Source organism: Chiloscyllium plagiosum, unplaced genomic scaffold (genome assembly GCF_037043375.1).
Source record: "Chiloscyllium plagiosum isolate Xiang-an unplaced genomic scaffold, Cpla_swu_hap1 HiC_scaffold_27, whole genome shotgun sequence".
Lineage (NCBI taxonomy): Eukaryota > Metazoa > Chordata > Chondrichthyes > Orectolobiformes > Hemiscylliidae > Chiloscyllium > Chiloscyllium plagiosum.
In genome coordinates, this window is record NW_028270165.1 from 20,631,053 (window position 1) to 20,656,167 (window position 25,115).

Sequence of the window (25,115 nt, forward strand, 5' to 3'; positions counted from 1 at the left end):
CCTCTGCCTGCGCGCCTCTCTCTCTCTGCCTGTCTGCGCGTCTCTCTCTCTGTAACACTCTTCAGCTTTCTACATGTCTCAGTTAATAGTTGCCCAATGTGTCCTGTATGCCAAATTCATTCAAGTCTGGACATCCTGAAGCGAGCAATTATACTTCAGATTTCTACTCGCCAATTAAAACTAACATTGGTCACTCAAACAGATCGGGGGCATCCTGAAGCATGCCACGGACCTCAGTGTGGGTCCAGGGCTTATCAAATAGGGTTTCACCTCTCGTAACCCTGGGGTAAGCAAATTCATTATTACTAACTTTGTAAAGCACAAGTGCTCTCAGCAACATAACGTCAGGACACTAGGACCCTGTTGAGTTCTCTCACTAGTATCTTGTGGCTGAGTAGGGAGAATTGTGTCATCATTTCTAACAGCATTTTTGTCCCTGGCCAGCTTTCCCCTTTATTTTGGACACAACAAAATCAGCAACCACCCTCTATATTTCATCTCTCAAACGATATCGGCCGGTGACCTGGCAGGACCCGGGTATCTCCTGCCTGACTCGCCAACTGTGGGGGATGGAAATAAAGCCCCATGTCAGGAAAGAATTTGTTTATCAGGAAGCAGTACAGCTGCAAGGCCAACTGTCTCCGCTGAGCCTGGGAAACACGAGCTTTAACAAGCAGGCACTAAGCTGAGATTCAAAATGGTTTCCAGGCTTTAATATGTGACCAAATGGCTGGCCCAAATCTAACAATTCTCCCACATCATCGCAGGGAATAAAACAAGAAAAATGAAACAAAATTAGAAATAAGTAGGGGATCGTGCTTAATGTTTGTTCATTACGAAGTAAACAAGAAATAGCAGTCTCCCAGGATTCGTATGATGCCCTACTTGAGGAATTCTGTCCAACAAGTTTAATTGGAAGCAGTAGCTTTCGGAGTGCAGCTCCTTCATCAGGGGATTGTGGAATATAAAATTGTAAGACACAGAATTTATAGTAACAGTTTATAGTGTGATGTAACTGAAACTATATATTGAAAAAGACGTGGATTGTTTGTTAAGTCTCTCATCTGTTCGAATGACCATGATAGTTTCAGTTCTTTCAAATGTAAATCACAAAACCTTTTAAAATAGTTAAATCCTCAAGTGAACTTTACCAATTGGTGTCGTGTCAGTCCAGATAATGTATTGAAGGTGTGAGCTCCCCTGTGTGAGACTGTCTGTGGCACAATGGTTAAATTGACTTACAGAATCTTACATGGATTCATGCAGTTTTTGAGCAAAGTAAGACATAATTCTGCAAGTACGAATTCACCCAACAAATTTTTGCGTGCGTGTGTGTGTATGGGGGGGGGGGGGGGGGGGGGAGGAATGTATATTTGCAGATACATTCTATGTGCATTTTTTTAAGGAAAAATCTGCAGGCAGTCAATACATGTAATAGTTTGTAAATTCGACTTTGGAAACAGAACCAGTCTGACTCAAGATTGGGATACAGGCAGACTCTGACCTCACACCTTTAATGCATTGTCTGAGCTGAGATGTGAGCTTTTGCTATAAAACCTTGTTATCTCGAGAAGGTGACAACAAGAAGTTCTGGGGTTTACATTGTAATGATATCTGCAACCTATTTGAAAAGGTGGAAGACTTAACAATCCAGGTTTGTTCAATATACCATTTCAGTGGCAGGACACTGGAATGTTTTGCTCTAAATTGTGTCTTAGGATCTTATCTTCCACAACCACCTGATGAAGAGGCAGCACTCCAAAAGTTACTGCTTCCAAAGAAGCCTGTTGGACTACAACCTGGAGTTGTGTGATTCTAGAATCTGGTTTCTAGTATCTGCAGTCCTTGTTTTTACCTAGTTGATTTTAACCTTACAGTGAATCCTCTTGCAAAGATGCCTGCCTTGAAGAAGTTTTCCTCCTCTCTCTACAAGAATCTCAAAGAATCCCTCTCCCACTGCAACTCCCAGGTCATTTCCTCTGCCCTGAAGCTCTTCAACCATGTCCTGAAACAGACTCGCTACCACAGCCACATTTGCTTCCTCAGTAACCAACTCATCCTACACAGATTCCGGACCACCTTTAAACCAGCAGAGTTCGGATCCGAACAAGCCACTCCATCCTCCTGTCTGACCTATCACCTTCATCCCCACCCCTATTCATCCATTGTACTCTTTGCTACCTTCCCCCACCCTCCTCCCTGACCTATCCCCACCATCCCCACTCCCATTCACCTATTGTACTCTACGCTACTTTCTCCCCACCCCACCCTCCTCTCATTTATCTCTCCACCCTGCAGGCTCTATTCCTGATGAAGGACGTTTTCCTGAAACATCGATTTTTCTGCTCCTCGGATGCTGCCTGAACTGCTGTGCTTTTCCTGTACCACTCTAATCAAAAGTGGATTGGCCATGTTGAATTACCCGTAGTGCCCAGGGATGTGCATGTTAGGGTGGATTGGCCATGCTAAATTACCCATAGTGCTGTGAGAAACGAACCCCACTTAATCAATAATTTTCAGTCCGAGTCAAAGAGTTCTGAAGCAGCACATTTATTCAAACATCTTGCAAGATGGGTGGCTGTATGAAGAGAGACACACCCGACAGTAAAATACAGAGTGTTTTATACTTTTCTGAGGGCTCTCTCGACACCCCTACACTGAGCAATAAACCTGTTATGAGTGTCTATTACATTCTATCCCTTTATTTGGTGATTACTTGCGCCCGTTATTCCTTCATTTGGTAATTCCCTGCACCCAAGCCTAAGCCTATCATACTTATTAATTACCTCGCTTGTTTTTCTTTAAATCTACCTTATTTGGCTGTCCTTGTTCGTTACAGCCTTCCTGTTATTTTGTCCAGTTCCTCTTATCTTATCGAACCGTCTGACTTCTGAGATCATCCTTTAATATCTTGATAGTCCAAAAAGCAGACCTACAAACTATGAGCTTATTGCGAAATGCCCCTGCTGCCCTTTTTTTGTGGTCAGCTACAAGTAATTTCCTTGCTTAAAACTATTTCTTAAAAGACCCTTTACATTCTTTAAAATCAACGTACACCTGACAACCTGAAATTTATCTCTCTCAACCCCAACCCCAACCCCGCGCCCCTCTCATTTATCTCTCCACCCTGCAGGCACTCTGCTTCTATTCCTGATGAAGGGCTTTTGTGCGAAACATCAATTTTCCTGCTCCTCGTGTGCTGCCTGAACTACTGTGCTTTTCCAGTACCACTCTAATCTAAAGTGGATTGGCCATGCTGAAATACCCATAGTGCCTAGGGATGTGCAGGTTAGGGTGAATTGGCCATGCTATATTATCCATAGTGCCTAGGGATGTGGAGGTTAGGGTGAATTGGCTATGCTAAATTACCCATCGTGCCCAGGGATGTGCAGGTTAGGGTGGATTGGCCATGCTAAATTAGGCATAATGTGCAGGTAAGGTGCACGATTCAGGGTTAAATGTAGGGGATTCGGTGTGGGTGGGTGACCCTTGGGAGGTTCGGTGAGGCCGAGTGGCCTGCTTCCACACTGTGGGGATTCTCTGAAGGGAGGGGTTATTTTGGAAAGTGTTTTCTCGTCCTCGTCTGCTGCGGGCGTGGCGCATGCGCGGTGCGGCGGCCCGCTGTTGGCAATGCCCCGCCCCTTCAGCTGTCACTTTTCCTCGCCCCGCCCCTAGTTTCTCTGTGACGTCACAACGCGGAAGTGGCCCTGTCAGTTTCAAAGTGAATCTCCCGCCCTCCTGACGACTCTTCATCCTGGGAGGGAGACAGAGATGGGTGGAGGGTAAATTGGTCACTTGTAGCAACGAGAGTGAATGCAGGGAGGGAGCAGACTCCGCAAACTCAGGTATGTGTCTTAGTTAGCCAGGTGAGGAGGGACTGAAGGATAGAGATTGGGAAGTGGGAGGGCTGGATATCTTTTCTGTTTTTATTTTTAAAATGCACCCATTTCCCACCAATAACTGCAACAGGTACAAGTACAGCACATGCAATATTCCTCATTGCAGCTTCAAGCCGGTTTTGCATCCTCTGTTCTTCCTCCACTTTGGCTCCAGCACATTCAGCTTCTTTCCCTCATCCACATTCCCCCCCCCCCCCCCCCCCCCCGCCCTGATATTCCAAGCTGACCCGCAAAAGATCGGTTTGTCCCTCCATTCTTTCCCGGTGGCGCCCATTACTCTTGTCTATTTCTTGCCTTATCCGGCCTTGTGCGTGAACAAAGTGTTAGCGTATATCCTCTTTCACTGCCAGCTGCTTCCTTGTTTGCGAAAGCAACATTTCCTCCCAGTTTTCGCCGACACTGAGCCTTCTGACCTCCTTGATTGTCTTTTTTTTTGTTTTTGCAGAAGCAGGAAACAGATGGTTATAACTTTGTACGAGCATATCTAGCTTAACCTACACCCCCTCCCCTCACAGCACCTTATCTGTTTGTCTGTAATATCTACCATTGTTTGCAGGCACATTTCATGTATGCACATTTTAGCTAATACAAAAGCAATTATATATTTCCTTCACATAGCTTTCATTCTTGTTAACTCCACTCTTGGCTGAAACAATTATACCCTGGCGTTAGTTCATTTACCTTGCAGAAGCAATTATGGTTGCAGAAGTAACACTGCTTTACCTATATCCCACAGGGGTTACCCTACAACCTTGGATAAAATAATGTGGGGCATGGCAAGGGTAAATAGACAAGATCTTTGATCTGGGATTGCTCATAGGTTTAGGGTGAGATTTAAAAGAAACCGAAGGGGCAACTCCTAAATACAGAGGGTGGTGTGTGTAAAGAATGAGCTGCCAGAGGAAGTGGTGGGCTGCTGGTACAATTACAACCTCTAAAAGGTATATGAATGGGTATATATTGGAAGCATTTAGAGGGACATGGGCCAAGTGCTGGCAAATGGGATTGGATTGATTTAGGATATCTGGTCAGCATGGACTGAAGGGACTGTTTCTGTGCTGTACATCTGTGATTCTGGCTTGCCACGAATGTTTGTCACATCTGTATGTTCAGTTTCTCCCTGGTGTTGGTGTTAACGCCTTGTTGTCTTATTTTGCTCCCCACATCCTGGGGACATTAACCATTTCCTATCTGGTTGTTCTGATCTGGACTGCCGTCCGGATCTTCAGATTTCTGGGATTAGTCAATAAACACACCTGGAAGTGACTTTGTCAATCATACAAGCAATAGTTTATTCTTTGATATGGCTGGGTCGGGAGACTCTGATCAGCCCAGAAGGATTCGATTAATTCCCAACAGTGTGGAAACAGGCCCTTCGGCCCAACCAGTCCACACCGATCCTCTGAAGAGTAGCCCAGCCAGACCCATCTCCCTCTGACTAATGCACTAACATTATGGGCAGTTTAGCATGGCCAATTCACCAAACCTGCACATCTTTGGATTGTGGGAGGAAACCCACGCAGACATGGGCAGAATGTGCAGACTCCACAGAGCCAGCCCCCTGAGGCTGGAATCGAACCTGGGACACCTGGTGCCTTGAGGCAGCAGTGCTAACCACTGGGCCACCGATGAGTACTCCTAGAGTGCCAAAAGAATCCGCCAACTTTTACAGAGTTTGTATAGAACTTATGTACAATGTTTAGAGTCAGACATTGAGCATGATCACATAGTAACAACCAATCAGATCCCGCAAGGTCCTCATGCATTTTTGACTTGGCCTAGGGCGGCACGGTGGTTCAGTGGTTAGCACTGCTGCCTCACAACGCCAGGGTCCCAAGTTCGATTCCAGCCTTGGGTGACCGTCTGTGTGGAGTTTGCACATTCTCCCCGTGTCTGCGTGGGTTTTCTCTGGGTGCTCCGGTTTCCTCCCAGAGTCCAAAGATGTGCAGGTCAGGTGGATTGGCCATGCTAAATTGCCCATAGTGTTAGGTACATTAGTCAGAGGGAAAATGGTTCTGGGTGGGTTACTCTTTGGAGGGTCAGTGTGGACTGGTTGGGACAAAGGGCCTGTTTCAAACTGGAGGTAATCTAATCTATCATAGTTTCTTGTAGACAACTTGTTCTTGGAATCGTATTGTCCTGTCTGGTGGTTAGGATTAAACTGTTACTTCTGCGATTGATGGTTAGGTTCAAATTTGCAATTTTTTTTCACTGGATTGACATCAGTCTGTGGTTTCTTGTTTGTTCTGAGTCGTGAGTATCTGCCTGACTCAGTCCCACCGAGTTAGCCAAGCAGAAGCCATTTTGTCCGACCTCCCATGTTAAAGTGGAGATTTGAGGTGGCCCTCAGGAATTCTTTGAGAACTCAGACCTGTAAGGCCTCTCTCTTGGTTTGTCCTGGAAATCATACTCTTTGGAAGCCTGGAATAAAAATCTCTCATCATAAAGTCCCAAAATGCAATTCAATTCAATCCATAGTAGATAAGCACTAAGAGTTAATTCTCTATGGGATTCAACAGCCTCAGCACTAAAATGGTCTCTCTCTCTCGTGTCCTTTTGAACTCTCAAGACAGCAAAGATTTATTTTGTGAATGCCCCGCTTGCAAGAGGTAGTAAGAATCCATTATAATGGACAAGATCCATCCATTAATTACACAGCTATGGATAGTACCGAGTCTTGTTTCAGGGTCAGATTCAAAGACTATCATTCATTTCACAAGGGAACGGCTGTGAATGTTATCACTTGGTGTCCTGTTCACACAGAATCACCGATGATAAAGTAAACGTTCTTAATTGCCTTACAGCATCTTGTTATCGCTTGGTGAGCCCAGGTGTCCCTCTCTTTAAGTTCTCTCCTCTTTCTGAGCCTTCCTGCCTGTTTATTTTCTAGTGCAGTAAATGTATTCAATAATTCAGCATTACATTTTAGTCTGAATGTTTAAAGACAAGTTTTAAGGCTATAGACTTTCTCACCCAGATGCCCACACCCTCATTCCTCCCTTTGATTGCACCACAATCACTGAAAGAGAAGGCTAGTCCAAACGAATGCCCTTCAAGGTGTTCCAGCCATCAACATCCTGCAGAGCGGCACCACCATCTTCGCAGCTCATCTGGTCATATTTATCATCGCCATCAACACGTGTGGGTGAACCATCGCATCGCAAAAGCAGGATCTTCTGGGGCAAATCTATATCACTAAGGGACCTCATAAGCCTAGCAATTAAACACCTACCAATACCAATACCGACAAACAGACATAGCTAAATTGATAAGCCAATTGTACCATGAGCCCGATCTGCAGTTTCCCCAACTGGCCCCTTCAGTCATTCTGGATCTCTGCTTGTATCTTAGTAATATTGCCAGTGAGATCGGGAATGCCCATAGTGCATTTATCTTGGACAATGGTGCAGACCTCACCCTCCGGGCGAGTATATAGTCTAAGGCATACCGATTCTGCATAGAGTAAAGACACAGGTCTGATAATCCCAGTTTACTCTGTTTCAGAGCCTCTTTAGTCTTATTTCCTCGAATGGTCAGGCCGCAAAAGAGGGAATTGCGGTTCTGTTGACTTGTCACTCCTGCCTATCCTTCCAACCTCAGGGTATTCTGGATTCCCCAGCCTATCGGGTGTCCTGTATTGTCACCCAGTCCCTTGGGATCCTTCCAATTGGAGCAAGGTTGGCTGAGAGCGACCGCTGCATCCTCCTCAGATGGAGGTTCCATCGACTTGTCCACCGGCCAGGACAAGGTACTGTTGTGGGGACAAGGGCTCCGATAGTGACCTTATGAGGGACATCTTTGCCATCCAGGACAAGGAAATTGGTAGCTTTACCTTTGCTGAAGAAATAATAGTCTGGTTTGGTGTATATTAGGGAGAGTTTGTCAAAATAGGTTACTGAAATGTTACAGCAGGAAGTCTGGTCAGGTCTACAGGAGTAAAGGGTCGACGTTTTGCAAGAGGAGTCGCTTGAGTGCTGTAAAAAATGGGCCAAGTGACTCGAGCACTCGCACTGTATGGGAGACAATGGTCCTCAGAATGCTGTTCCCATTGGGCTCTCCCTTAGCTCTATTGTACATGGTCTTGGTGACAGTATCAGATTCTGAAAAGAGAAAAGGCCTATAAATGCACAAGGGAAGGGTTCCGTTCCAGGTCCATGTGCCGCATAAGGCCTGCTGTACCCCAGCCAGTGATACACCAGCTGTTTGTATACACAGACCGGAGGTATTGGAAAGTGATATTTCTCTTCGCAGGGTCGACAGTAGGAAGTCTGACGAATAGAATGGAATCGGGGACTGGGGACGGGGCAAGTAAGTCATCTCCTGATAGAGAGGAGTAACATACTACTGCCTCTGGAGTGAAGAGCGTTCTGTGGGCCTGTATAAATAAGTTGTTTGTGGATTGAGGAGTTTCCCCTATCAGGCTTCCCTTTTCTCGAATTGGCCCGTCCTGCAAAAAGGGATGGTGTTCCTGGGCGTCCTTAAAATATTTACCATAATAACGGGGTTGATCATTTTTATCCTCACTAGGCTTGCGTCTGCAGGTAAAATAAAAAAAACCATGGTAATGACATGATAACTCCCACTGATTTCTACTGTCCAGATGGACCATCTGGTCTTTCTGATGTAAGAGTCCATTGCAATAATCAATCTTCATCACGTTCCACACGTCAAAGGCGTCTGGTCTGGTGCACTGGATGACATCTCCTCAGCATGGGTGGTGGATAATCTCTGATCATTCCTGGTCGCATCCATACTTAGTGGCTTTCTCCATCAGAATGTTGTACGTGATCAGAAAGGTGAGGAGATAAGCGATCCCCCACATGCCCCTCCTCTTAGTTCAAGTATCTGTAATAAGATTAACATTAGAACAGCAGCAAGATTCAAAAACCCAACTGGACAGGGTCCACTCCTTTTGTTGGGATTCCAGGATTCTCTCCTCCTCTTCCCCACTTTTGATTGGTGCGGTCAATCAATTTACAACGGTGCAGTTGGACCCAAGCTGAGCGCCTAGTGACTGTGACCGCCATAGGGGTGGGAAGTAAAACCTGGAAGGGGCCATCCCAACGAGGTTGGAGACCTTTGCCAGTCCAGTTCTTGACGAGCACCAACGAACCAGACTCTACCCGTGACGAGGCTGAAAGGGAGGGAACATCGCTGTAGGCCGCACGCTCCTGCAAGTGAAAGGCACGCATAACACTAGTTAGAGCAAGAACATAACCAATTATTGCTTTGGTCATGTGGTGGAAGTGGATTGAGAAGGGAGCTGAATCATTCCAAGGGGTACGGAGGCAGTGACCGGAGAGACTCTCATCTGGAGACAGTCGTGTCTTGCCCGCAGACATGGATCGCATCTGGAATAAGGCCACAGGGATTAGCATAACCAGGAGAGACCAGACTCTGCCATTAATTTGGCAAGTTTAGTCTTGCATCTGGTTAAAACATTCAACAAGGTCGGCCGCCTGAGGATGATAAGCACCATGCAGTTGCCGACAAATACAAAGCTGGGAACAGAGTTCTCCGTTAATATTACCTACAAAGTGTGGTCCATTGTCCGAGCTAATGCACGCAGGTATACTGAAGCGGGGAATTATTTCCTTAAACAAAATCTTCACCACAGTCTCAGCAGTAGCATTAGGAGGAGGTTAGGCTTCAATCCACTTACAAAAGACATCAACAATAAGCAAAACACATTCATAGCAACTCAACTCATTTCTACAACTCAATGAAGTCCAGTTGAAGTGTCTCCAAGGGACCCTCCAGCAAGGGAGTTCTCGTAGAGATCCTTGAACTAAGAGGTGGGGGATCGCCTACCCACTGACCTGTTTGATCACGTACAACATCCTGATCGGGAAAGCCACTGACTGAGTATTGATGCGATCTGCAGCGATCTGAGATTATCCTCATGTCATCTGGTGCACCAGATCGGATGCTTTCAATGTGGAGTCGCTTGAGCGATGGCATGAGCTGCCAGAGGAAGTGGTGGGTGCTGGTACGATGACAAGTTAATTGGCTCCTGGACGGGCATCTGAATATGAAGGGTTCAGATGGGTCGAGGCCAAGTGATGGTAAACTGCAGTCATAGAGATGTACAGCACAGAAACAGACCCTTCGGTCCAACCCGTCCTTGCTGACAAGTTAGCCAACCCAATTTAGTCCCAGCTGCCAGCACCCGGCCCATATAGGGGCCAAGTGATGGCAAACGTGACTAGATTAATTTAGGATGTCTGGTCAGGTTGGGCCAAAGGGTCTGTTTCCGTGCTGTGTGACTCTAATTGTCTTCAGTGAAAGCAGAAGTGTGGTTGTGAAGGCTGGACTTTCAGAGCATGTTTTGCCCTGACTGGGAGCAGAAGAGTTTGACTGAAGTGTGTCGGTGTTAATGCCTTGATGTCTCGTTTTGCTCCCACCTTTTCGGGGTCATTAACCATTTTGTGTCTGGTCCTTCCTCAAGAAGCTGCGTTGCAGATTTACCCTGAATTGACACTTTTTTTTGCTTCCCAAAATCAGACCTGCTCACTCTCAGCAGGATCCCAGTGTTGTGAAAGATATTAACTTTCAGGTGGAGGTATCCAAAATTCAGAGAGATGTCAGTCTTGATCTTTTTGCTTTTCTGCCCCTGTAAGATTCCGAATCAGCACCTTAAGGGGAATTAGTTAGAGCGGAGTGAGAACAGAGGGGGAAGAGAGTGTGAGATGGTACTTTCAATTTTGTGGAACAACAAAAGAATATTCCACAGAAAGTATAATTGCTTGTTCTGAATTTCTACCCTGCACTGACAGTGATGACTTTTGTAATCTCTTTTTGCAGAGTATTTGAAAATCTGAAGAGGGAAGTTTCAAAATCATCGGATGAAGGGCTAATGCCCGAAACATTGACTCTCCTGCTCCTCGGATGCTGCCTGACCTGCTGTGCTTTTCCAGCGCCACATTTTTGGACTGACACTCCAGTGTCTGCAGTCCTCACTTTGATGTCAATGTCTGACAGTCACACAATCCATCAGGACCGCAATGATTTTTGACTGTGATTTCTGTGAGAGGGATCAACGCTTTTTGGTTCCTGTTTGAGGACGTTTTCAGCATCAGTGGGACTGGACGAGAGACCCCACTGTTGCAGCGCACTGTGCGTGGAGCCTGAAACAGTTATACGGCCTGGAAAGGGGATTTCACGGCAAGGAGGGGCTCTACACGTGTTTGTGTGCAGCTGAAGCTGTGGCGATGGAGAAACCTGAGGAATCCCGCCCTGTGGAGGAACCGTGGAAGTGTGGCGATTGTGGGAAAGGCTTCCGTGTCCCGTCTGCCCTGGAGACTCATCGGCGCAGTCACACCGGGGAGAGGCCATTCCCCTGCACCGACTGTGGGAAGGCCTTCAGACATTCCTCCCATCTGTTGGCCCACCAGCAGAACCACACGAGGGAGAGGCCCTTCAGCTGCCCTGAGTGCGGGAAGGCCTTCAGCAATTCCTCCACCCTGCTGACCCACCAGCATGTCCACACGGGGGAGAGACCGTTCACCTGCTCTCAGTGCGGGAAGGGCTTCACCTGCTCCTCCCACCTGCGGAGCCACGAGCGGGTCCACACTGGGGAGAGTCCCTTCAGCTGCCTCGAGTGCGGGAAGGCCTTCAGCACTTCCTCCAACCTGCTGACCCACCAGCATGTCCACACGGGGGAGAGGCCATTCACCTGCTCTCAGTGCAGCAAGGGCTTCACCTGCTCCTCCACCCTGAAGAGCCACCAGCGGGTCCAAACAGGGGAGAGGCCCTTCAGCTGCCCAGAGTGCAGGAAGGCCTTTACCCAGGTCTCCACACTGCTGACCCATCAGCGGGTCCACACGGGGAAGAGGCCCTTCAGCTGCACCGAGTGTGGGAAAGCCTTCAGCACTTCCTCCAACCTGCTGTCCCACCAGCATGTCCACACAGGGGAGAGGCCCTTCAGCTGCCCAGAGTGCGGGAAGGCCTTTACCCGGTTCTCCACACTGCTGAGGCACCAGCGTGTCCACACAGGGGAGAAGCCCTTCAGCTGCATCGAGTGTGGGAAGGCCTTCAGCACTTCCTCCAACCTGCTGACCCACCAGCATGTCCACACTGGGGAGAGGCCGTTCACCTGCCCTCAGTGAGGGAAGGGCTTCACCTGCTCCTCCAACCTCCAGACCCATCAGCGGGTCCACACCGGGGAGAGGCCCTTCAGCTGCCCCGAATGCGGGAAGGCCTTTAACCAGGCCTCCCACCTGCTGACCCACCAGCAGGTCAACACTGGGGAGAGGCCGTTCATCTGCTCTCAGTGCGGGAAGGGCTTCACCCGCTCCTGCAACCTGTGGAAGCACCAGCGAGTTCCCGTGCCATCGCAGGGGGATTGAAGGAGTGACGGCCGAGTGCCATTATCGATTGGAATATCAACCCGGTTCCGGGGACTCCCGGGTTCGAATCCTGCCACGACAGATGGCGGGGGGGGGGGGGGGGGGTGGTGCGGGGGAGAAAGCCCCCATCTGATTCCCTCTCTCACTTGTTAGGGAAGGGAACCGCCATTATGGGAAAGGATTCACTCAGTCGTTCCAGCTGCATCCTTTACCCGGTCTGGCCTACACGTGACCCCACACCCACAGCAGTCTGGTTGACTCTACACTGCCCCTTCCTGACAAATGAGCGGGGAGAAACTTACTTGGAGACAGGGTATGGGTTAAAATTGCTGAGTGAGGCAATACTTCCTCCGGGTTACAGCTGTACCAAGGATCCAATTACAAAGGGACAACTTGGTGCTGGCCAATAGTAAAGACAGTGAGGGGGTGGGACAGGGGAGGTGTGGTGTGTGCACTTTCACCTTGAGCTGTTCAAAAAGCAACTGCTTTTGCTCTGCCTTTTTGCAGGGGAATCTGAAACTGTAACAAAGTTGGGTTGCAATAAAGGTTACCTGAACTTACCACCGGGCTCAGACTCTCATTGAAAGCTTTGAGCTCCAAGAGGTTTTTGTTTTAAAGCTGCTCATTTCTTTCAGCCTCCTGCACTAAGTTTAGAACATAGAACAAAGAACATAGAACAATACAGCGCAGAACAGGCCCTTCGGCCCTCGATGTTGTGCCGACCTGTGAACTATTCTATGTTCGTTCCCCTACACTATCCCAAAATCAACCATGCGCTTATCTAAGGATTGTTTAAATCTCCCTAATGTGGCTGAGTTGACTACCTTAGCAGGTAGGGCATTCCACGCCCTTACCACTCTCTGCATAAAGAACTTGCCTCTGACATCTGTCTGAAATCTATCACCCTTCAATTTGTACAGGTTGTAGGGGGACTTGGATAAACTGCAGAATTGGGCTGAGAGGTGGCAAATGGAGTTCAATGCAGCTAAATGTGAGGTGATTCACTTTGGGAAACTGACGTCACCATCCTAAGAAAAAGTCTTTCACTGTCTCCCCTATCTAATCCTCCTGATCATCGTATATATCTCTATCAAATCCCCTCTTAGCCTTCTTCTTTCCAATGAGAACAGACCCAAGTCTCTCAGCCTTTCCCCATAAGACCCTCCCTCCAGACCAGGCAACAACCTGGTAAATCTCCTCTGCTCCTTTTCCAATGCTTCCCACATCCTTCCTGAAATATGGGGACCAGAACTATACACAATATTCCAAGTGTGGCTGCACCAGCGTTTTGTATAGTTGCGGCATGATATTGCAGTTCCGGAACTCAATTCCTCTACCAATGAAACCTAACACACCGTATGCCTTCTTAACAGCACTATCCACCTGAGTGGCAACTTTCAGGGATCTATGCACCTGGACTCCAAGATCACTGCCTTCCTGTTATTCTTCCCAAAGTGAATCACCTCACATTTAGCTGCATTGAACTCCATTTGCCACCTCACAGCCAAGTTCTGCAGTTTATCCAAGTTCCCCTGCAACCTGTAACATTCTTCCAAATTGTCCAGCACTCCACCGACTTCAGTGTCGTCTGCAAATTTACTAATCCATCCACCTATGCCTGTGTCTAAGCCAATTAAAAAAACGACAAACCGCAGTCGTCCCAAAACAGATCCTTGTGGCACACCACTAGTAACCGGACTTCAGGCTGAATATTTTCCATAAACCACCACTCGCTGCCTTCTTTCAGAAAGCCAGTTTGTAATCCAAACTACTAAATCACCCTCAATCCCATGCCTCTGCATTTACTTCAACAGACTACCATGTGGAACTTTATCAAAGGCTTTACAGAGGTCCACGTACACCACGTCAACTGCCCTACCCTCATCTACGTGCTTGGTAACCTTCTCAAAAAACTCTGAGGTTTGTGAGACACGACCTGCTCTTGATGAAACCATGTTGACTATCTGAAAATAAATTGTTGCTTGCTGAATGATAATAAATCCTATCTCTAATGTTCCTTTCCAAAAGCTTTCCTTCATCAGAAGTAAGGCTCACTGGTCTATAATTACCTGGGTCATCTCTGCTGCCCTTCTTGAACAAGGGCACAACATTTGCAATCCTCCACTCTGGTACTAAACCTGTAGACAATGACAACTCAAATATCAAAGCCAAAGGCTCTGCTATCTCCTCCCTCGCTTCCCAGAGAAACCTCGGATAAATCCCATCGGGCTCAGGGCACTTGTCTACTTTCACTCCTTCTAGAATTGATAACACCTGTGTGCAACTAACCTTGATCCTTTTGAGTCTAATATCTCGTACATCATTCTTCTCCTCTACAATATTCTCCTTTTCCTGAGTGAAGACCGATGAGAGATATTCATTAACACCTCTCCAATCTCCACAGGGCCCACATTCAACTTCCCACTTCTGTCTTTGATTAGCCCTATTCCTACCCTAATCATCCTTTTATTCCTCACATACCTATAGAAAGCTTTAGGGTTCTCCTTTATGTGTTAAAGACTGCTCATGTCCTCTCTTTGCTCTTAACTCTCTCTTTAAATCCTTCCTAGCTGATCTGTAACTCTCCATCGCCTCATCTGAACCATCTTGCCTCATCATCACATAAGCCTCCTCCTTCTTTGTAACAAGAGATGCAATGTCTGTTGTAAACCACGGTTCCCTTCCCTTATCACTTCCTCCCTGCCGGACAGGACATACCTATCAAGGACACATCTGTTCCTTAAACCAGCTCCACACTTCTATTGTCCCCATCCCCTGCATTTTGCTACCCTATTCTATGCATCCTAAGTCTTGCCTAATTGCATTATAATTGCCCTTGCCCCATCAATAACTCTTGACCTGTGGCATGTTCCTATCCCTTTACATTGCTAAATGAAACCTAACTGAATTATGGTCACTCTCTCCAAAGTGCTCACCTTCCACTAAATCAAACACCTGGCCTGGTTCATTACCAAGCACCAGATCCAGTGTGACCTCCCCTCCTGTTGGCCCTTCGACATACTGTGTCAGAAAGCCCTCCTGCACACACTGGACAAAAATTGATCCATACGACGTACTGGAATGAAAGCATTTCCAGTCAATGTTGGGGAAGTTAAAGTCCCCCATAATGACCACCCTGTTCCTTTCACTCCTACCCAGAATAATTTTGCTAATCCCCTCTTCCACCTCCCTGGAACTCTGCCGAGGCCTATAAAAAAACTCCAAGCAGTGTGACCTCTCCTCTCCTGTTTCTAACCTCAGCCCACATTACCTGAGTAGACGAGTCCTCATCAAAAGTTCTGTCAGCCACCGTTATACTATCCTTGACTAACAAGGCCACGCCTCTCCCTCTTTTACCGCCTTGCCTGTTCTTAATGAAAGATCAAAACCCTGGAACCTGCAACATCCATTCCTCACCCTGCTCTCTCCATGTCTCCGAAATGGCCACGACATCCAAGTCCCAGGTACCTATACGTGCTGCAAGCTCACCTATCTTATTGCGGATACTCTGGCGTTGAAGTAGACACACTTCAAATCATTTCACTGTCTGCCAGCACATTCCTGTGACCCTGAAATCCTGTCCCTGTCCTTCCTATTCTCATCCTCCTGTGCATTGCAGCTACACCCCCCCGGTTCCCATCCCCCTGCTGAGCTAGTTTAAACCCACCCGAATAGCACCAGCAAATTTCCCACCCAGGATATTAGTACCCCTCTGGTTCAAGTGAAGACTGTCCTGTTTGTACAAGTCCCACCTTCCCCAGAATGAGTCCCAATTATCCAAAAACCTGAAACCCTCCCTCCTGCACCATCCTTGCAGCCAGGTGTTCAGCTGATATCTCTCCCTATTCCTTGCCTTGCTATCATGTGGCACAGGTAACAAACCAGAGATAACCACTCTGTTTGTTCTAGCCCTCAGCTTCCACCCGAGCTCCCTGAAATCCTGCCTTACATCCCTATCCCTCTTTCTGTGGGAGATTAGAAATGTTGTTTTTGCAGATGGGTGAGGGGGTGTAGTAGGGGGAAGGGAAGCGGAATTCTTGTAGCATGTAGCAAACATGAGGCTACGACTTTAATGAATATAGAGGGTCTTTTAAAGAAAATAGTTTTAAGCTAGGAAATAACTTTAAAGTGTTGTAGTTGACCACAAGAAGAAGCAGCAGGGGTATTTCACAATAAAGCTGAAGTAAAGTGATTCCACAATGAAGTGATTCCGCAACTTGTAAACTGAATAAGAAAGTGAACAGGCTCTGTTTTGGCACGCATTTCTGCTTGATTGCAGAAGCGTCCAGTCCTTAGAAGACTGTAATAAATTGTTCTTGTTTCCAAGGCTTTGTCTCAGGCTGATTGATTTGTGAGTGAGTTCTGTTTCTCACAATTGGGCGCCTCGTTCCGGGATCCAGGACTCAGACCGCTCGACACTCTTGGGATGACCGGGGAGGTGCACCTCGCTGATTTCGGTGATCTCTGACTCCCTTGCTTGTCGTTCGCGGTTTGGGCGAGTACGATCCGGACTGGGAGACCCTGGAAACAAGGCGGGCAGACGCGGCGGGTTCTGTCGGGCAGCTCTTGTGCACAAGACCCGGGTAGGGAAAGGTCTTAAAGGATATATCCGGGCAACCGGGGGCAGCGGTATTTGCTGCAAGAATTGCTGCGGGACGGGGTGCACTGAAATGACCAGGTAACTCTGTGCACAGACCAAGGTAAGAAGAGAGACCTTTTATGTCTTGCCTTGGTGGTCGGGACATGTAAAAGTATGGGGAATTGGCGATATATAAAATTAAGCATATGTCAATGGAAAACAGCCCGTGTCAGAAGGGCTAGTAGTTGAAGGGCTACTGAGGATGCCCTTCATAACTAACTTATGACCAGACGTCCAGATGAATATTCAAAAGCTAGAGGAGTCGTTGCGGAAAGCTCAAAGTGTCTGTGAGACACGGTGTCTGTGTGTGTGTGTGTGAGAGAGAAAGAGCTGTACAGCAACTAGAAAGTTTAACCCGTTGTGATTTGGTTTGAATGCACATTTGTTTGTTGGTGATTGAATGTTTCTGCTTTGTTCCCTCGAGCTTGAGATCCGGGACTGTTTTGAATCCGATTTCTACTATGGAAATTTTAACATGATTTCTTTTAAGGTTAAGGATTTTGCAGATAATGAAATAAAATGTTAACTCCTGTTCTTTTTACAGGTCATGACTGCCTTACTATCAGTTTCTAACTAATCTCTTTTATCCTTCCATAAAAGTGATTTATGGAGAACAGTTGAGGTCTCAAAAAGCATATAGTTAATCAGATTAATTGGACGAGTAAGGTGTCTAGTCAGGACCCTGAAGGGGGTGTGGAAGAAGGTGACACCGGACCTCGTTAAGATTAATTAAATTAGCAACAATGGGAGGCACGGGGAGTTGGCTGGGTAACGATCGATCTGTAAATAACGTTAAAGGGGAATATATTTCACCCAACAGTCCTTTGGGGAGAATGTTGGGAAATTGGGAACACAACTCCCCGACACGGGGGAAAGATAAGGCTATAATGGTAAACTACTATTGTTGTTTTGTCTGGACTAGATAAAGTATTAAGGCGCCTGGTATTTTTTGGCCCATATTTGGGTCCGATGAGGATTGGCTGTGTCAAAGTCTTAATATATATGTCAATCGGAAAGAAGTGTACAGTCAAAAAGAGTCCGATTATGCGGCTTGTTGGATAGGGAGCGCGGGAGTAAAATTATGTCCCATGAATAGGGAGGAATCAGGGAAAGAACAGAAAAAGAATGAACAAGGGAAGCCACAATGGGATCCCTTAACGTGTTTGCCGCCCCCATATACTACTCCCCGGAACGAGCCTCCAGCTCCGAAAGTAGAACTGAGTCCAGACACAGAAATGGGAACGGACTCTGAACTAAAAGATGCAGAACCTGGGGGGGGGGGGGGGGGGGGGGGGCAGAGTCACTCGAGCCACCACACGTAAAGGAGGGGCAGAGATAATGGAAAATGTAAAATTATGTCCCTTACGAGAGGTTCCGATTGGGGAAGGTACAATCGGATATGTAAACGCTCCCTTAACGAGCAGTGAAGTTAGGGTCTTTACAAAGGAAATGAAAAGTTTAATAGAGGATCCGGTTGGACTAGCCGAACAATTAGAGCAATTCCTAGGGCCTAATTTATATACCTGGGGAGAACTGATGGCAATTTTAGGAACATTATTTTCAGGGGAAGAACGAGGTATGATTTGGAAAGCAGCTTTATAGCAATGGGAAAAGAGGCACCCAGTTGGGGAAGAAGGGGCCCCAGCAGAACAGAAATTCCAAAATATTGACCCTCATTGGGAAAATAATGACAGAGAAGATAGGGAGTCAATGCGGGATCTATGAGAAATGGGAATATTAGGAATTAAAGAGGCGGCACCAAGATCATAAAACTTTGTTAAGGTCTTTGAAGTACGACAAGAGAAGGATGGAACCCCTTCTGCATTTCTTAAAAGGCTCAAGGAGGCCACAAGGAAGTGTTTTTTGGAATGGATCCCGATAATCAGACAGCACAGGGACTCTTAAATGTCCAGTTTGTAACTAAATCATGGCCGGACATACAAAAGAAATTACAGAAATTAGATGGATGGAGTGAAAGACAGATGGAAGAGCTGTTACGTGAGGCACAGAAAGTGTATGTGAAAAGGGAAGACGAGAAGCAGAAACAGAAAGCCAAAATGATGGTGGAGGCAGTAGAAGAAATAACAAAAAGGAGACTGGGATCAAGGGATAACAGGAAGAGTAGGGGAGGACACGAAAGACAAGGGTCAGATACCTGGGAAAGGAGGCAACAAACCAGAGATAACCACTCTGTTTGTTCTAACCCTCAGCTTCCACCCTAGCTCCCTGAAATCCTGCCTTACATCCCTATCTCTCTTTTTTTTGTGGTTAGCACTGCTGCCTCACAGCACCAGAGCCCCCGGTTCAATTCCCTCCCCCCACCCCCCCCCTCCACCGTGTCTGTGTGGGTTTCCTCCCACAGTCGAAAGACGTGTGGGTTAGGGTGAATTGGCCAAGCTAAATTGCCCCGTAGTGTTAGGTGACGGGGAATGGGGCTGGGTGTTTTGCTCTTCGGCGGGTCGGTGTGGACTTGTTGGGCCGAAGGGCCTGTTTCCACACTGGAGGGAATCTGATCTAAAGTTCCGGAATTTATATATTGATGAACTGAAACCTGCAACCCATTCTAAAAGATGAAGGACTCAGCAGCGGTCCAGGTTTGTTCCAAATATTGCATCGGTTGCATGACACTGATGTTTTGCTATTAATTCTGTGTCTTATGATCCTGCAGCACAGCGACACGCAGAAGGAGCAGCGCTGCAGAAGCTAATGCTTCCAAATACACCTGGGTGGGCGGGGTTTACCAGGAGGGGCGGGGTTTACAATCTGCGTTCAGAAGGGGCGGGACTTACGCGTCGCTTTGGCGGAGGAGGGCCGGGACAAGGACAAGGGGGCGTGGCCATCCCAAAGCTGGAAGTGTGCCCGCGGCCTGTTTTCTCCACTGGAGTCTCGGCTGCAGCAAGTATGGTAAAGCTTTATCAATATTTCCTTTTACAGAGTTTGGATTTAATAACCAGTAATGGCTTCTCAATATCATCATAAAGTCCCAAAATGCAATTCATTTCAACCCATAACAGATAAGCACTAAGAGTTAATTTTCCAACAGCCTCGGCACTAAAATGGTCTCACAAGGGAACGGCTGTGAATGTTATCACTTGGTGTCCTGTTCACACAGATTCACTGATGCTGAGGCAATTGTTCTTAATTGCCTCACAGCATCCTGTTATCGCTTGGTGAGCCCAGGTGTTCCTATCTTTAAGTTCTCTCCTCTTTCTAAGCCTTCCTGCTGGTTTATTTTCTAGTGCAGTAAATGTATTCAATAATTCAGCATTACGTTTTAGTCTGAATGTTTAAAGACAAGTTTTAAGGCTATAGACTTTCTCACCCAGATGCCCACACCCTCATTCCTCCCTTTGATTGCACCGCGATCACTGAAAGAGAAGGCTAATCCAAACGAATGCCCTTCAAGGTGGTCCAGCCATCAACATCCTGCAGAGCGGCACCACCATCTTCGCAGCTCATCTGGTCATTTTATCATCGCCATCGACATGTGTGGGTGAACCATCGGATCGCAAAAGCAGCATCTTTTGGGGCAAATCTATATCACTAAGGGACCTCATAAGCCTAGCAATTAAATACCTAACAATACCAATACCGACAAACAGACATCGCTAAATTGATAAGCCAATTGTACCATGAGCCCGATCTGCAGTTTCCCCAACTGGTCCCTTCAGTCATTCTGGATCTCTGCTTGTGCCTTAGTTAATATTGCCAGTGAGATCGGGAATGCCCATAGTGCATTTATCTTGGACAATGGTGCAGACCTCACCCTCCCGGGCGAGTATATAGTCTAAGGCATACTGATTCTGCACAGAGTAAAGACACAGGTCTGATAATCCCAGTTTACTCTGTTTCAGAGCCTCTTTAGTCTTATTTCCTCGAATGGTCAGGCCGCAAAAGAGGGAATTGCGGTTCTTTTAACTTGTCACTCCTGCCGATCCTTCCAACCTCAGGGTACTCTGGATTCCCCAGCCTATCGGGTGTCCTGTATTGTCACCCAGTCCCTTGGGATCCTTCCAGTTTGAGCAAGGTTGGCTGAGACCGACCGCTGCATCCTCCTCAGATGGAGGTTCCATCGACTTGTCCACCGGCCAGGACAAGGTACTGTTGTGGGGACAAGGTCTCCGATGGTGACCTTATGAGGGACATCTTTGCCATCCAGGACAAGGACATTGGTAGCTTTACCTTTACCTTAAGAAATAATAGTCTGGTTTGGTGTATATTAGGGAGAATTTGTCAAAATAGGTTACTGAAATGTTACAGCAGGGGGTCTGGTCAGATCTACAGGAGTAAAGGGTCGACGTTTTAGATTAGATTAGATTAGATTACTTACAGTGTGGAAACAGTGATGAATAGAATGGAATCGGGGACTGGGGACGGGGCAAGTAAGTCATCTCCTGATAGAGAGGAGTAACATACTACTGCCTCTGGGGTGACTAGCGTTCTGTGGGCCTGTATAAATATGTTATTTGTGGATTGAGGAGTTTCCCCTATCAGTCCACACCGCCCCGCCGAAGCGCAACCCACCCATACCCCAACACATCTACCCCTGAGCTAACACTACGGGCAATTTATCATGGCCAATTCACCTGACCTGCACATCTTTGGACTGTGGGAGGAAACTGGAGCACCCGGAGGAAACCCACGCAGACACGTGGCGAATGTGCAAACTCCACGCAGTCAGTCGCCTGAGGCGGGAATTGAACCCGGGTCTCTGGAGCTGTGTGGCAGCAGTGCTAAGCACTGTGCCACCGTACCGCCCACGGTCCGCAGAATGCTGTTCCCATTGGGCTCTTCTTTAGCTCTATTGTACATGGTTTTGGTGACAGTATCAGGTTCTGAAAAGAGAAAAGGCCTATAAATGCACAAGGGAAGGGTTCCGTTCCAGGTCCATGTGCCGCATAAGGCCTGCTGTCCCCCAGCCAGTGTTACACCAGCTGTTTGTATACACAGACCGGAGGTATTGGAAAGTGATATTTCTCTTCATGGGGTCGACAGTAGGAAGTCTGATGAATAGATTGGAATCGGGGACTGGGGACGGGGCAAGTAAGTCATCTCCCGATAGAGAGGAGTAACATACTACTGCCTCTGGGGTGAAGAGCGTTCTGTGGGCCTGTATAAATAAGTTGTTTGTGGATTGAGGAGTTTCCCCTATCAGGCTTCTCTTTTCTCGAGTCGGCCTGTCCTACAAAAAGGGACTATGTTCCTGGGCATATGTACCATAATAACAGGGTTGATCATTTTTATCTTCACTAGGCTTGCGTCTGCAGGTAAAATCAAAAAAACATGGTAACTACATGGTAACTCCCACTGATTTCTACTGTCCAGATGGACCATCTGGTCTTTCTGATGTAAGAGTCCATTGCAATAATCAATCTTCATCACATTCCACACGTCAAAGGCGTCTGGTCCGGTGCACTGGACGACATCTCCTCAGTATGGGTGGTGGATAATCTCTGATCATTCTTGGTCGCATCCATTGTTAGTGGCTTTCCCCATCAGGATGTTGTACGTGATCAGAAAGGTGAGGAGATAAGCGATCCCCCACATGTCCCTCCTCTTAGTTCAAGTATCTGTAATAAGATTAACATTAGAACAACAGCAAAATTCAAAACCCAACTGGACAGGGTCCACTCCTTTTTTTGAGATCCCAGTATTCTCTCCTCCTCTACCCCACTTTTGATTGGTGCGGTCAATCAATTTACAATGGTGCAGTTGGACCCAAGCTGAGCACCCAGCGACTGGGACCGCCGTAGGGGTGGGAAGTAAAACCTGGAAGGTGCCATCCCAACGAGGTTGGAGACCTTTGCCAGTCCAGTTCTTGACGAGCACCAATGAACCAGGCTCTACCCGTGACGAGGCTGATAGGGAGGGAACATCGCTGTAGGCCGCACGCTCCCGGGAGTGAAAGGCACGCATAACATTAGTTAGAGCAAGAACATAACCAATGATTGATTTGGTCATGTGGTGGAAGTGGACTCAGAAGGGAGCCGAATCGTTCCAAGGGGTACGGAGGCAGTGACCAGAGAAACTCTCAGCTGGAGACAGTCGTGTCTTGCCCACAGACATGGATCGCATCTGGAATAAGGCCACAGGGATTAGCATAACCAGGAGAGGCCACTCTCTGCCATTAATTTGGCAAGTTTAGTCTTGCATCTGGTTAAAACATTCAACAAGGCCGGCCGCCTGAGGATAAGCACCATGCAGTTGCCGACAAATACAAAGCTGGGAACAGAGTTCTCCGTTAATATTACCTACTAAGTGTGGTCCATTGTCTGAGCTAATGCACGCAGGTATACTGAAGTGGGGAATTATTTCCTTAAACAAAATCTTCACCACAGTCTCAGCAGTAGCGTTAGGAGGAGGTTCGGCTTCAATCCACTTACAAAAGACATCAACAATAAGCAAAACATATTTATAGTAACTCAACTCATTTCTCCAACTCAATGAAGTCCAGTTGAAGTGTCTCCAAGGGACTCTCCAGCAAGGGAGTTCTCGTAGAGATAGTTGAACTAAGAGGTGGGGGATCACCTACCCACTGACCTGTTTGATCACGTACAACATCCTGATTGGGAAAGCCACTGACTGAGTATCGATGCGATCTGGAATGATCTGAGATTATCCTGGTGTCATTTGGTGCACCAGATCAGACGCTTTCAACATGGAGTCGCTTGAGCGATGGCGTGAGCTGCCAGAGGAAGTGGTGGGTGCTGATACGATGACAAGTTAAAAGGCTCCTGGATGGTCATATGAATATGAAGGGTTCAGATGGGTCAGGGCCAAGTGATGGCAAATGCGACTGGAGTCATAGAGATGTACAGCACAGAAACAGACCCTTCGGTCCAACCCGTCCTTGTTAGCGCGGAGTGAGAACAGAGGGGGAGAGAGAGTGGGATGGTGCTTTCAATTTTGTGGAATAACAAAAGACAAGAATATTCCACAGAAAGTAGAATTGCTTGTTCAGAATTTCTACCCTGGTCTGATAGTGATAATTTTTATAATCCCTTTTTGCACAGTATTTGAAGATCTGAAGTCGAAAGATTCAAAATCAACAGATGAAGGGCTTATGCCCGAAACGTTGACTCTCCTGCTCCTTGGATGCTGCCTGACCTGTTGTGCTTTTCCAGCGCCACACATTTCGACTCTGACTGTCCAGCGTCTGCAGTTCTCACTTTGACGTCAATGTCTGACAGTCACTCAATCCATCGGGACCGCAATAATTTTCAACTATGATTCTGTGAGAAGGAGCAAAGCTTTTTGGTTCCTGTTTGAGTACGTTTTCAGTATCAGTGGGACTGGATGAGACACCCTACTGTTGCAGCGCACTGAGTGTGGAGCCTGAAACAGTTATACAGCTGGGAAAGAGGAATTGACGGCAGGGAGGGGCTGTATGCGTGTTTGTGTGTAACTGAAGCTTCAGCCATGGAGAAAACAGAGGAATCGCACCTTTTGGAGAAACAATGGAAGTGTGGTGACTGCGGGAAAAGTTTCTGTTACCCTGGACTCTCATTGGCACAGCCACACTGGGGAGAGGCCATTCCCCTGCCCCGAGTGTGGGAAGGCCTTCAGCAATTCCTCTACCCTGCTGACCCACCAATGGGTTCACACAGGTGAGGGGCCCTTCAGCTGCCCAGAGTGTGGGAAGTGCTTTACCCAGGTCTCAACCGTGCTGACCCACCGGCAGGTTCACACCAGGAAGAGGCCGTTCACCTGCTGTCAGTGCAGGAAGGCTTACACCTGCTCCTCTGCCCTGCGGAGGCACCAGCAAGTTCACCTGTAGGGGAATTGAAACAGTGATGGCCAAGTTGCAACCTTGGATTGAAATTGCTGAGTGAGGCAATACTTCTTCCGGGTTACAGCTGTACCAAGGATCCAATTACAAAGGGAAGACTGGATGCTAACCATTAGTAAAGAATGTGAGGTGGGGGAAGTGTATGTGCTTTGACCTTGAGCTGTTTAAAACGCAGCTACTTTTTCTCTGCCTTTTTGCAGGGGGGGATCTGAAGCTGTAACAAAGTTGGGTCGCAATAAAGGTTCCCTGAACTTACCGCCAGGCTCAGATTCTCATTGAAAGCTTTGACCTCCAAGAGGTTTTTGTTTTAAAGCTGATCAGTTCTTTCAGCCTCCTGCACTAAGCTTCCAATGTTGTCTATCAGATGGAGCAGTGAATGAGGAGCCAGTATCATTAGAAATTGTGAATTTTTCAGGATTGTAGAGTGCATCATTTCATCG

The 25,115-nt window shown here is 47.3% G+C and overlaps 1 pseudogene; it reads left to right on the top strand.

Annotated features, from left to right (window-relative positions):
- The window catches only part of LOC148143372 (uncharacterized), a 68,257-nt pseudogene extending 55,485 nt beyond the window's left edge, over positions 1-12,772 (top strand).
- The last annotated feature ends 12,343 nt before the right edge of the window (positions 12,773-25,115 follow it).